The 14,175-nt window shown below is 52.5% G+C and overlaps 1 long non-coding RNA gene across 1 annotated transcript; it reads left to right on the top strand.

Moving 5' to 3' along the window:
* The first annotated feature begins 7,028 nt into the window (after positions 1 to 7,028).
* Positions 7,029 to 13,940, top strand: LOC123940231. Its single transcript, XR_006818053.1, has 3 exons — positions 7,029 to 9,567; positions 12,885 to 13,033; positions 13,814 to 13,940. It is a non-coding gene; the product is annotated as an uncharacterized LOC123940231 (long non-coding RNA).
* Positions 13,941 to 14,175: the final 235 nt, after the last annotated feature.

Genomic DNA, 14,175 nt, shown 5'->3' with positions numbered 1-14,175 from the left:
TATTTTATTTATTTATTTGACAGAGAGAGAGAGAGCATAAGCAGGGGAATGGCAGGCAGAAGGAGAGGAGCAGGCTCCCCATAGAGCAGAGAGCCCAATGCGGGGCTCGATCCCAGACCCTGGAATCAAGACCTGAGCCAAAGGCAGACGCTTAACAACTGAACCACCCAGATGCTCCCCCTTGCCTTTATTTCTAACTCAATTTTTGAAATTCTGTGTCAACAACTAGAATGGTATTTTATATACATCTTCCTTTTCTCTGATAGCTTCTCTTTCATATCATGTTGTCTTTGCTTTATGAAGGCAATAATTTTAATCTCAAAAAAGACATTTGTGATAATTTTTTTTTTAATCTGAGGATGGCTTTGTCTTTTTTTTTTCGTGATAATTTTTAAAAAAAAATGTTCTATTCACAGAATAATTTCTGCGTCCTTCACATTGTTCAATTCTGTTGATTTATTTGTTTTATCTTTACTGGTAGAATACAGCTTTTCTATAAAGTCAAGGAAAACTTGGATCTACACTTGGACTTCTGGTTGGCAGACTCTTGAAGTGGTCCCTGCAACCCCTCACTCCCAGTCCTGGGGTTCACACCCTGTGCAATGCTCTCCCCTCAAGTGTGGAGAGATGTGCACCTTGCTTCTAACCAACTGAACACAACAGTGGCATCCGGAGGTATGTGACTCCAATCACATAAGCCTTCAGCATTCTTGTTGGAGTCCCTCCCTCTTTGTCTCCCTTCCCCCACTTTCTCTCCCTCCTCCCCTCCACCCCAGCCTTGCTCTCACTCTCTTGCTGGCTTTGAGGAAAGAGGAAGTCATGGAGAGCAACCCTCCATGGCAAGAATCTGGGGGTGGCTCTAGGGGCTGAAGGTGGTCTCTGGCCAGCAGCCCATGAGATACTGAGGCTCATCCAGACAACCAGGAGGAACTGTGCAGTCAGAGTGGGCTTGGAAGTGATCCTTCCCCAGTCAAACTTCGGATGAGAACACAGGTAATCTGACACCCTGATTACAGCCTGCCTAGGACTCTGCACAGAGACTCTAGCTAAGACATGCTTGGATTCTATTTATTACTGAGGCATTAACGGCTTTATAGGAAACTATGTTTCTGAAATTTGAAGACTATAGCCATACTGAGTATTGCCAAGTCATAGCAGCTTTTTTATATATTCTGGATACAAGTCCTTTGTCAGATATTTATATGAGAAATACTGTCTCCCAGTCTCTGTGTTACCTGTCAATTTGCTTCGTGATTTTTATTGGAAGATTTTAAATGAAATCTAATGGTCAACTTTTTTTCTCTCTTGTCCAGGGCTTTCGGTGTCCTGCCTTAAAAGTCTTTGCCTGGGGGCGCCTGGGTGGCTCAGTGGGTTAAGCCACTGCCTTCGGCTCGGGTCATGATCTCAGGGTCCTGGGCTCGAGTCCCGCATCGGGCTCTCTGCTCAGCAGGGAGCCTGCTTCCCTCTCTCTCTCTGCCTGCCTCTCTGCCTAGTTGTGATTTCTCTCTGTCAAATAAATAAATAAAATCTTTAAAAAAAAAAAAAAAGTCTTTGCCTGCCCAAAGACAGAAGTTGGTAGTTTTAGTTATTGTGTTTAAGTCAATAATCCACTGTGCATTAATTTTTGTGCATGACACAGGAGAGGAGCAGAGGCTCATTTTTCTAATATGAATATCTCTTTAGTCCAGCTTCCTGGCTCCCTCTCTCCACTGAAAGGCATTGGCTGAAATGTGAAAAATCAACTGACCAGATAAACATGGGTCCGTCACTGGATGCTCTTCTGTTGCGCTGGTCTATCCTAGGCCAGTTCCGCTCTGTCTTAATTATTGTAGCTTTAAAGTCAATCTTGACGTCAAGTAGTGCGAGTCCTCAAATTTTATTCATTTTTTTTTTAAATTTGGCTCTTCAGGGTCTGTTGCATTCCCATGTAAATTTTAGAATGAATTTTGAAAACTTTTACGATATGAAGACTCTGAGATTTTGTTTGAGATTGCATTTAATCCGTAGGGTAATTTGGGGACAACAGACAGAGCACTGTTGCCGGTGGAAATCTTTGGATCTGAAAACATGTCCCACCTCTCCTCTCCTGCTTAGATGTTTATATAGTTCTATCTGCACTGGTTTTCTTTTTCTTTTTTTTAATTATTCAATTTATTTGACAGACAGATCACAAGTAGGCAGAGAGGCAGGCAGAGAGAGAGAGAGAGAGGATGAAGCAGGCTCCCTGCAGAGCAGAGAGCCCGATGTGGGACTCGATCCCAGGACCCTGAGATCACGACCTGAGCCGAAGGCAGAGGCTTAACCCACTGAGCCACCCAGGCACGCTGGTTTTTGGTTTTTCAGTGTAGATGCTTCGTATATATTTTGTTGTTGTTGTTGTTAAATTCATCTCCACGTGTTTCATTTTTCAATGCTACTTTAAACAATTTTCTTAAAGTTCATTTTCTAATGTTCTAGTACACAGAAAAATTTGACTTTTAAAAATACTGACCTTGGGTGTGCCTAGGTGGCTTGGTTGGTTAAGCATCTAACTCTTGATTTGGGCTCAGGTCATGGTCAGGGTTGTGAGGTCAAGCCCTGTTCGGGCTCTGCGGTCAGTGGGGACTCTGAGACTCTCTCTCTGCCCCTCCCCATCACTCTCTCTCTTAAACAAACAAACAAACAAAACATTTGCATCCTGCCACCTTTCTATATTTGCACACCAGTTCTAGCCATTTGTTTGTATTTGTGGGTTCCTTAGGAGTTCCCACGTTCCATGCAGTCATGTTGCGTGTGAACGAACATCATTTTAGTTCTTCCCGTCCAGTCTTTCTTCCTTGTGTGCGTTGTTCTAGTAAAGTGCTGAGCGGAGGTGGAGAGTGGACACTCCCGTTCCTTCCCAATTTTAAGATTCGTGTCTGTGTCTATGATTTTCCTTTTCTGTTTTGATGCTCTGTGGCTTTTCTGTGTTGTGTGTGAATATGGAGTCCCCTCTCATTTATTTGCTTTGGAGTCATTCCTCCTCCCCGGCCCACGGGCTGATGTCTATCAACATTCTGGAAAGTTCCTAACCATTACTTTTTTGGGTGTTACAGCCGTCCCACCGTCTCTACTATGTCCCTGCGGAATTCCGGTTAGATCATCATCAGATTTTCTCACTCCGCCTTCCAGGCGTGTCACGGTCACAGCTCTTTCGTCTCCTGTATTCTGGTCTCTCTTTGCCTTTCACGATCTTGACTCTCTGGGGGAGTACTGGCCAGTTATTTCGCCAAACGTCCTTCCATGTAGGTTTCCCAGTGTTCTCTCGTGATCCGATCCGGCTGATGCATTTTCGGCAGAACCGCCCCAGCACCGATGCCGTGTTCCCCGTGCGCCCGACCAGGAGGCACGGAGGTCAGGTCGCGCTGCTTCTGGGATGTCACCTGTGTGCTCTTCCTCCCTGCTTAACAGTGAACTTGGGCCATGGTGGTGGCGGAAGACTTCTCCCCTCCACTCAGTCTAGGAGCACTTGCTGGCTGGCTCCTTCTGCTCATTGGGTTTATTTGTCATTCATTCATCATTGTTTGCCTGGGGTATAAACTCTGAGGACACCAGCCGTCCGCATGGGCCCCCATCAGCTTTCCCCCCTTGGAGGATCCGGTGTTTTCTCAGCTGCCTTTTAGCTCTGGGCAGTTCCAACTGTACTCAAACACAGGGAGTTCCTGTCCCCACTCCCAGGGCTCCCTCAGGCTCCAAGTCCCCTCTCAAGGAGCGCTAGACAGCCTCCGCTAGGCTGGAAGTCTCCAGGGAGTGCGTCTATGAGCAAATGGGCTCTAGGACTAGAGTGACCTGGCCACCTCTCCACTGACTGGGTGACCGGGAGGACTGCTTTAGGAGGGGGGATGGGATGACAACCTGTGGGCGCCATTGGAGAAGCTCTCCTGGGCTCAGGGCATGCACCTCAGCCTACAAATGCCCTCCCTGAGCTCTGGGCACCTCCTTGTGCCCGAGATGCGGCCACAAGGAAGCATGTTCACCCACTTAGTCACCAACTCTGCCTGCCCTCCTTTTCCCCGGGTCTCCCCACTTCCCTGGGCCGCTGTGCCCATTCTTTCTCTCCGGAGAGGGTGCCCTGCACACGGGAAGTGGGTGAGACGAGCCCAAAGACTCCATCCTGTGGACTTTGCCAACATCCTGGGAGCCAACACGTCTGGACTTTACCTCTCCGCTTGGTCGTGACTGGCTCCGTGACCAGGAAACAGGCGTCTGTTTGCACGGCGCCTTCCATAACATGAGAAGAGCACCCCATCAACTTTATAGGAACAGAATGAACCAAATCCAGTGTTGTAAACCATTGTAAAATCGCCCGAGACGCAAAGTCACAGTTAAAACGCTGTTAAGTGTAATTGACTTACATGGACCACCTCAAATGCTGGCAAAGTCCAAGTGCCTCCCTCCCAATGGCTCCTGTGACTCCTGGTGGCTGTCCCCAGCCTGGGGGCTGCTCTGCTCCCCTCCCTGGGGGATCTGATCCCCTCTCACCTGCAGGAGTGGCTGCCCCCCCCCCCAAATGTCTGGCATGGGGAGGCCCACCCTCCAGCCTCTCCCCTCTCGTTTTTCCTTCCGTGCCCGTCTTCCAGGCCTGTCTGGCTCTCATCAGCATCTCCAGCTTTTGACCCCAGAGTGGTCGCAGCCCCAGTTCATATCCCAAGTCTGCACCAAGAGTCATACAAAGATTAAGTCAACATGCCAACGGAGTGTTTGCTCTTGAAGCTTAGCTCAAGGCAGCTTGCAGTACAGTGGGGAAGATACGGCCGGCAGTGTGGTCTGTGCAAAGCCTCCCAGCCCGGTGTGTGACGCGGAGGCTCTGGAATGGCGGCAAGGGGAGGACCTGAGTCCTGCCGGGACTAGAAACCCCTGCTGGGGCCAGCACGGGGAGGCCAGGCCCAGGCAGCCACACCACGCAGGAGACGGCAGGACCTCATAACCCCGACACGTGATCCTTGCTGGGCGCTGGGCGGCTTTGGGGTGCACGTCCCCCAGGAGGGGGCTCCAGCAGCCCTGTTAGGGCAGGCCTTTGCTGGTTGGTCCCGTCATGACATCCTGGTCCCCAACAGGGCCTGGCACACAGCCAGTTGCTGAACGTTACCCCAGCCTCTTGTTAGGAGGAAATGAGACTTGCGGACAAGGCGAAGGGGCCAGAGCGGCCTTGGGCAGCTGAAGGGCTGCTGGGGGACCTCAGAGCAGGGCTGGTCTCGGGTGTATATGGAGTCGCTTGGGGACCCGGAGGGCCTGGCACCCTAGGATCATGGCTGAACTAGGATCACGGCTACTCGTCATCTCTGCCACAGGGGAGGGAGTGGGCAGGAGTGAGTTGACCCTAAAGCCAGGCTTGCTCCATCTGTGGTCCCCAGTCTTTATAGTTTTAGGCACCAGGTCCCTTCTCTGGGGCTTTCAACAGAGTCACGGCCCATCCCACAAAGACTGTAAATCGGACAAAGATCAGGCTCAGGGCCCTTTCATCCCCTCCTGGGACTTTAGGTCCCCAAGCCTTTTGTGACCCGGGAGCTTCAGCACCTTTCTCTTTTCTGTCTGGCTACTCTCAGAGGGCAGAAGGCAGGCAGGCTATTACTAATTCTCACTAGGGTGTAAAAGATGGGTCGGGTTTGTCTTAAGTTACACCTCACGAGAGAACCCATTTAACATGGAAACTGGTCTCTAGAAGTGGCGCGGGGTCATTACCCGCAAGGCTAATAGAATGCAGTCACCATTTCCCTGGAGAAGCAGAGGAAACCCCCACTGCCACCACCATGGGGCGGACACAGGCCGTGCCTACATCTGCGTGGGATAGTGGTGCCCCTTGCACCTGCCACGCACAAGGTTTCCCGGGGCGAAGGCCTGGGAACGGTTCCCCTAACCCCTCCCTCCCAGAAAGCCCCACCCAGGAAAGAGGAATTCAGCTCCTGGGCTGTCCCCATCTCCTAGGAATAGCCTGGAAGGACTGCATTGCCCCTTTGCCCTTTGGTTTACAAATCGGGGTTCAGGGACCCCCGAGGGAAATCAACTATAGGACAGTCGTTGGGATAACTCAGCCCAGGCCCGATCTAATTTAAGAAAATGTTAGGGGAGAGCCGCCTGGGTGGCTCAGTGGATTGAAGCTTCTGCCTTCGGCTCAGGTCATGGTCTCAGGGTCCTGGGATCGAGCCCCGCATTGGGCTCTCTGCTCAGCAGGGAGCCTGCTTCCTCCTCTCTCTCTGCCTGCCTCTCTGCCTACTTGTGATCTCTGTCTGTCCAATAAATAAATAAAATCTTTAAAAAAAAATAAATACCAATAAAAAAGAAAATATTAAGGGAATCTTTAGCTCAACGGTTACGTCTGGCTTCAGAATTCAGACTCTAATAGTCCGCAGCTGTTGGCCTTTGGACGACAAACTTACTATCCAGCATTAATAAACAACATCTTTCCTAACGATCAAGTGGAGGAAGTGGGTCCCAGGACACGCTATTGAAACGACACTGAATTCTGTGCCAGTTGTGGGAGATCCCAACCACGCGCTGTGAATTCTGCCAGCGAGTTTCAAACACAGCCTCTGGGAAGCCTAATGTAAAATGCATATCGAGGGGCTCCTGGGGGGCTTGGTCAGTGGAGGGTCTGGCTTCTGATTTTGGATCAGGTCACGATCTCGGGATGCTGAGATCCAGCCCGGCATCGGGCTCAGCGCTCTGCAGGGAGTCTGCTTAGGATTCTCTCTCCCCCTCCCCCTGCTCTCAGTCTTTCAAATAAACAAATACATCTATTTAAAAATTAAGACAAATAAAAGACGCACGGACAGTCGCTTGAAAGACGACCGTGTAATTAAAACCGGGTTGACTCTCCCCTCCCCACCCCCCACCACTGATCCGCTCCAAACAGCAATCCTAACTGACGTCTGAGCAGTGTTATCGGGAGACCTACTCAGAGTTTTGGGGGGAAGAAGGGGATCTTGAGGGCATGCGCAGCAGGTGTTACGGTTCCACACGGGAGCAGGCCGTGCGCTGATGAAGGGCAGCGTGAGGCATCTGGAAATCCGATGCCTGCTCTGAGCTGTCGGGGAGGGTAAGTCATGTGAGAAGAGGAAGACCCGGGGAATAAAAGCGGGGACTCCCCGAGGAAGTTCACGTCGTGCTGAATGTCCCTCAGAAGCCCTTTGAAGAGAAAGCTCTAAAAACTGATCATATTTGGCAACAAGGAAGCAGCCAGGTGCTGGGGAAACTCTGGTTTCTAGGGACGAGTGACTCATAAGCCACACCAGTCACCCCCAGAAACCAAGCATTTCACCGAAAGGTGGAGAAAGGCAGGTGTCCCGGATGGGGCAGGTGGGTCGTAGGCACGCCCCGGGATTTCGTAACAATTATTCTCACGTCTCTCAGCAGGAAACCGACGGTGGGCAAGGTGAAGGTGACTCGCTGGCAAGCCCAGACCCCGAGTCAGGCCCAGCTGCAGCCCCCCTGTCCCTTCTCCCCTGGCCAGTCCCCGAGAGCACACGTGCTAATTCCAAAGTGTTTTCCTTCACGGGGCATCCCCATCCCCAGGCGGAACGTGGACGCATGAGGTCTAGAACCAGAGTCGCGGCGAACGTCCACCTCTTTCTGGAAGCCACGCAAAAAAGGAACCGTGATGGGAGAAAGGCGGGTCCTGCCGGGGCGAGCAGCAGGCCACGTGTGGAAGCATCGGGTCACTCCACCGTACATCTGAAACTGACGTAACATGGTCCATATCCCTCCCGGATCCAAACAAGACGCTTTTTAAAAAGGACCCATGAACATGACCGAAGAGGGCAGAGCTGTGAGGGCCTTACAGATTCGGCCGTGAGAACACCCCGTCCCTCCCCTCTGTCACCACTGGCCGTCTTGGACTTCCTGTCCCCTTCCCAGTCCCACCTTGGCAAACGTGCGGGTCACCTACGAGACTGTGCATCTCAGAGGCTCCCCGGAACCCGTCTCTTCCCTGTCCCCGTCTCGGGGCCCGTGCTTGCCTCTGGTTCTCAGGGTAGCTCTTCCCTACTTGTCCTTGAACTTCTGGGGAGGGCAGGCTGCTGCCCCTGCAGCACCCACCTGCTTTGTCCTGGCCGCTGGCGGCCACCGAGATGTGCTAAGAGCTCCGTGGAAACTGCTGGAATGAGAAGCTAGAAAGGACACCTTTCTTCCAGAGCAACCTCTGCTCCACCAACAGGGGTCCCCACCCCGGGTCCAGGCCCCCTGAGACCTGGGGGCTACGGATCTACCAGCTGGAGGTCCCATGTCCCCTGGGCCACAGGTCACCCTCAGTTAGGGGAGCAGGGAGGTCTGGCTGTGTGGACATGGGGACAAAGGGAGGACAGAGGCAGGATGGGAGAGGGGATGGCTCCCGGGGCTTTCCTCAGGGCTGGAGCTGAGTGAGGGGCAATGAGCTGTCTTCTATCCTCTGTCCTCGCGGCTCCTGCTCAGCAACGTCACTACGGAGCCGTGGGTGCCGTCTGGTCCGGGTGCACCAGAGCAGCCCCTCCAAGGACAGGGGGGGCCAAGCTTCCTGGTCCAGAGCTGCCCGAGAGAGCTGAGAGGTGGGAGGCCAGCTGGCCGGAGCGGGACACACACGATGCCCGTGGGCAGAGTGTCCAGGGGAAGCAGGGAGGAGCCTGGAACCAGGGACGTCCTGAGGGCGCAGCTTTGGAAGCCTGGAGGAGGAGAAGCAAGGGCCCCCGTGCAAGAGAGACAAACATCTCAAGGATGTGCGCATGCTGGCCAAGTCAAGGTCTGGGGCGCATGAGGCCCGCACGACAGCAGGCAGATGGACTGAAGGGGGAGATGGCCCCAGAGCTGTCCCAGAGCGCTCTCCGGAGTTCCGGGTGACGCCAGACCGCGAGACCGTCCAGAGCAGTCTGCAGCAGGCCCTGCGGCCGGAGGGTCGACTGGGGCAGGCGGGAGAGGGACAGTGGGAGACGGGCTGCAGCTGACCACCACACCCGGGGTTAGAGACAGCGGGCACTTGTCTCGCACCGTCGTGGAGGCTGGAAGGCCACGATCCGGGGCTGTCGGATCTCGAGTCTAGGGAGACCTTCGTCCTGGCTCCTAGACGGCTGTGTCTTCCTGCTGTGGCCGCACGTGGTCGAGGGCGGCAGGGAGCTCTCTCGGGTCTTTTTTTATAAGGACCCTAACCCCATGCACAGGGGTCCTGCCCTCATTACCCGAACAGCTCTCGAAACTCCACCCCCTAAGGCCATCACCGGGGGCAGGGACAGGTTGGGGGGGTGTGAGGGTTTCACACAGGAATGGGAGAGGACACAAACATGCAGACCACGGCAGGGTCAGAGCGGGCGTCACCTGCCACCCGCGGGAGCCACGTCCCCGTGTTGGTGACCCGAGGCCGCATTTGTTACCCTCCTGAGAGATAAGAGATGGGTGTGCAGACAAACCCTCGGCAGGGAGGGTAACTCTGGCCCAGGTAGAGCTGTTCTACACAGGGAGTGAGCGTGGAGGGACATCTGAGGCCTCTCCCCACCTCCACCTTGGTAGGGCCACAGCCCCAGACAAAGGTCTCAGCAAGTCAACACGCCACAGACGTTCTGTGCTGATGGAGAAGCCCTCGAAATGGTGAGGACCAGCTCTCGCAGGGCACCCCCACGGGAGAATCCGACGAAGCCAGGAGGGAAAGGGGCAGATCTGGAGGGAGCAGAGGGACCCGGGGAGGCCAGCCACTGTCTTGGTGCGGGACCAGGGGCCGCCCGTTGCCTTTGCAAGCCTCAGTTTCCCAGTGTGTAAAACGAGGGGCTCGAACCGGTCCCGTGTTCTCCAGGGTTCTTAGACACACTAATAACCCAGCCTTCACAGAATCACGCCCTTGGCAGGGTCCCTGACAGCGCCACCAGCCGTGGCACTGAAGGGCCATTTGTGGTGACAGCGTCACCGTGGCGACTGAGCAGACCACAGGGCGGCCTCGAGGCTCATGAAGTGTCCCAGGAAAGAAACCCTAAACCATTGTTCCATATTCTCACAGCAGTTAGTCAGCGAAACGGGGGGTTTGGGGGCGATGCAGACGTGACCCCTGCTCCGGCGACGTCCCGTCAGGAGAGGGACAGCGGACACACCTGGCTGTTGGAGGACGGAGCCTGCGGGAAGGCGGGCCCAAACCTGCAGAGAGTGGGCTTGTTTCCCCAAGTGTGACCGCTGGCTTAAAATGCAGATTCCTGGGACCCACAGGGGCCCACTGACCCATTGCCCGAGGGTGGCCCGGGGAATCCGTGTTTTGCACCAGGTGCCCGAGTGGTTTTCACGCACAGTAACGCGTTGAAAACCCTGACAGCCGGCCAGCAGAATGGGAGTTGAAGAAGGGAGCCCTTGAATCCTCCTAAAGTGGGCCAGCTTTTGTGTTACTTTGGAGAACAGGTCTCACCCGAATCAGCCCAGAAATGCGCCGGGGGAGACAACCGCGTGCTGCTGAATACCTCGATCCGAGGCAGACACAAACAGCCCCTGTCGGCTCATGTTCCGGACCCGCACAGGTCCGGACTGCCCACCGTCTGTTCCTTAGGCATTTGGGTTTGCAACCCCTGTTCCAGGAATGGTTGTTCAGGAGGGACTTTGAGTTTCAGGGTGGGGACGGTGTCTTATTATCTCAGACTCAGAGGTGTCCCGGCAAGAGACTGTACCTAGTGGGTGCTCCATGGAAATAAGTGTCTGTTGAAAGGAAATAAAAAGAAATGTTTGGACAAAGGTCACTAGGCTTCCACAGAAGCCCCGGGTAACCTCCTTATCGTTGGTCACCACCCAGGGCCTTCCGGAGAGCTGGTTATCAGGTGACTGTAACCACACGTACCGCGGGACGGACGGGCCTCCCCGCTTCCCGGTTAAGGAAGTAACCCCATCAGAAATGGCTTGATTTGTCCAAAGTCCCCCAGGTAGCAGCACGGCTGAGATAAGAGTTTTGAACCCGTGGCGCTCCCACGAACGGACAGACGCTCCAGACGTGAAGTCCACAAGTGGGCCCGGGAGAAACAGAAGTCAGCAATTCTTTAAATTAGCCACGAATCCTCTAGATAGTGCCAGTGCGACCAAAAGACATCGATTTAGCTTTGAATTCTTTGTCTAAAAAAAAATAACTGTGAAAAGGAGCCATATTTGTACCTTTGGAAGGACTCGGCAATCCACTAATTCCAGGTTTCCAGAACAGTTCAGCACCTGAGTCTGCCTCCTCTGCTTGTTCTCACGTCCTTGGCAGAGAATCCCTACCTCAGGGGGTCTCTGTCTCAGCTGCCTCAGCGGGGATCTGAGAGCCCTGTCACTGTGGCCTCACCCCGAATGCAGGAAAGCAGAACCTCAGGGCAGAAACCCCAAGCAGCAAAAGGTTTGCAGCCCTCCCCAGGTATTTCCAGTGCGCTGTAAGACGATATCTGCTGCCTTCCGTCACGGACTCATGCTGCCGAACAGACCTTTTCCCTCCAAACAAAGGTCAATCACATAACAAGGGAGTGAGAAAAATTCACCTGGGATAGAACGAAGCCAGAGAAATTAGATTGTCCAATAATGAGCTCACCCAAATCAATGAAGTTATTGTGGAGGATTTTGTCGCCCCAAACGATAGTCCATTATATTAACCGACATACCTTACTGATTCCTGTGTTCTTGGGAGCCTCTCCTGGATCCATTTTCCTTCTTCCTCAAGTCTCTAGGTAGCACAGTGACTTCAACGTGGGCTGAATGTTGGACCCACTTCAGGACACATGAATGAGCTGACGTGTGGCTCTGGGTATGCCCTGGGCCCTGGAGTTTTTTAATTTCCCCCAAGGTGGTTTAATGGGTATCCAAGGTTGAGAACCACTGACCTTGTCTTTCTTTCATCAAAAGTCTGTGCTAGGGGCGCCTGGGTGTCTCAGTGGGCTGAGCCTCTGCCTTCAGCTCAGGTCATGATCTCAGGGTCCTGGGATCCAGCCCCACATCAGGCTCCCTGCTTAGCAGGGAGCCTGCTTACTCCTCTCTCTCTGCCTGCCTCTCTGCCTACCTGTGATCGCTGTCAAATAAATAAACACACACACACACACAAAAGAAGTCTGTGCTAAACTCCTCATTCTTTCTGAGTCTGAAGTCTTCCTTCTGCATTTGATCTTTTTTTTTTTTTTTTAATTTGACAAGGAGAGAGAGACAGAGATCACAAGTAGGCAGAGAGGCAGGTAAGATAGAAGGGGGAAGCAGGCTCCCTGCTGAGTAGAGAGCCTGATGCGGGGCTCGATCTCAGGACCATGAGACTATGACCTGAGCCAAAGACAGAGGCTTACCCCACTGAGCCACCCAGGTGCTCCTGCATTTCATCTTAATAGTAACTTGATCGCTCATGGATTTTGGGGTTGAAAGTCATATTCCTCTGTTTTTTGAAAGTGTTCACTCACCATCTTCCACCGTCAGTGTGAAATGCCGGCTATTAGTCTAAGTATCACTTCCTTGTGACGGATGTCTGTCTTTATTCCTCCTTGGCACCCCTTAGCTGCCTTCTCTGTCCCTGACGTTCTGCATTCCTACTGCAATGAATCTGGCTGGGGGTTTGTTGGTGCATATCCTGCTTGTTCCTTGGTGCTGTCTTTCCATTTGGAAAATCGTGCCTATCTTCAATTTTTAAAAAACTTGGCAGCTATCACAATTTGGATACTTCCTCCACCCCTTCCCGTCATCTGTCATCCTGGAGCTTCTATTAGATGCATGTTTCAGCCTCTCATTTCACCCTCCATACTATTCCATTCTCGTTCACATATTTCCTTTCTTCTGTGTCTCATTAGCATTGATTCCCCAGTGCAATCTTCTATTTCACCAATTCTCTCTCTAACTGTGTCTACTTCAGAGTTAGTTGTGTTTCACTAAATCATTTATCTCGATATTTCCAGTTTTGTTCTGTGTTTTTTTTTCTTTTTTTTAATTTCCAGGCTCTCCAATCAGTCATTTTTCTCACCCACTTCTTGATCCCAACTGTGCAAGCTGTTCCGACTGTAACCCGTGCCTCTGCGTCTTTGAAGAGTGCTGCAGTGAGTTAAAGCCCTTTGATGATGGCTGCAGTGTTTGGATTTCCTCGGAGGTATTGTCCCATTTGTTGTACTTACTGGAAACGCTTTCAAGGTATTTATTTCTCTCGTGTGCTCTGGGACGTTATTTTGCAAGCTCCTATTGTTTTGTCCATTCAGTGCCCCTACTCTCTCCTATGCTAGCTGGCAGGCTTACAGTTAACTCCAACTGTGTCTCCGCCCCTCCTCAAAGCCAGGAAAACAGTCTTTATCAAAAGCAACATGTTTTTTGTTCACAAGAAGAAAACCGTAGCCCTGCTCTTTGTTTCCCAGAGTGAGCCAGTTGCAGGCTCTTGCCACATGTGGGGCACCATTGGTGTCCTTTCCTGCTTGGAAGTTGGCCTCCCAGTGGCATGGCCTGTGTCTAGGCCTGGAAACCCATAGGCAGGTTGCTTTAGGACCTTCTTTGGGTTTGCTCATTCAATTTACAGCCAATATATATTTATATATTTAGAATAACTATGTACATAAAATATGTTGTGTATGTATATCAGGATGCTTTGGGATGCCAGAAGGAGAAAACCCAATTCAATGTGACTTTAAAATAAGGAATTTGCTACATCATGCAGCCTCAAGCCTGGCTCTACTTGGTTCAGCTGCTCTGCAGTGTGTCAGAAAACTCCCATTTGCCCCTCCAAACTGCCTCCCAGCCATCTCTGGACTGTCTACCCCAGAAGTCTGCCTAGATGGACTTCCAGCTGAATTTTGCTAAGGAAGGGCAAGTACCAACAGAAGACCCAAGTAGGAAGTGGCTGTGAGTTTGGGCATTTTGTCTCCCAGTTGTCTCCTCGCAGGGACCCCTCAAGCCGGCTGCAGCCTCCACTCCTCAGAAGGACGGTCTTCACACAGCCTCTCTTCCTCCAGGTTCTGGGAAGGATCCTCTCCCTCTTTAGGATTTGAGGTGCGGAGGGCAGGACAGAAGAGCTGCCTTCACTGCTACTGACTCCAAGCGGGCTCCACACTTACCTCTTGTACACCTTTTAAAATGGTTACTTTATTAGACTCCCCACATTATCCCAATTCCAGTGTGCCATCTGCTGGGAATTTGCAGGTTAAAAAACAAAGTCAGGGCGCCTGGGGGGCTCAGTGGGCTACACTTCTGCCTTCAGCTCAGGTCGTGATCTCGGGGTCCTGGGATCGAGCCCCGCATCGGGCT

The sequence above is a fragment of the Meles meles genome, chromosome 4, assembly GCF_922984935.1.
Source record: "Meles meles chromosome 4, mMelMel3.1 paternal haplotype, whole genome shotgun sequence".
Taxonomy (NCBI): Eukaryota; Metazoa; Chordata; class Mammalia; order Carnivora; family Mustelidae; genus Meles; species Meles meles.
This window is presented reverse-complemented; position numbering and strand designations above follow the sequence as displayed.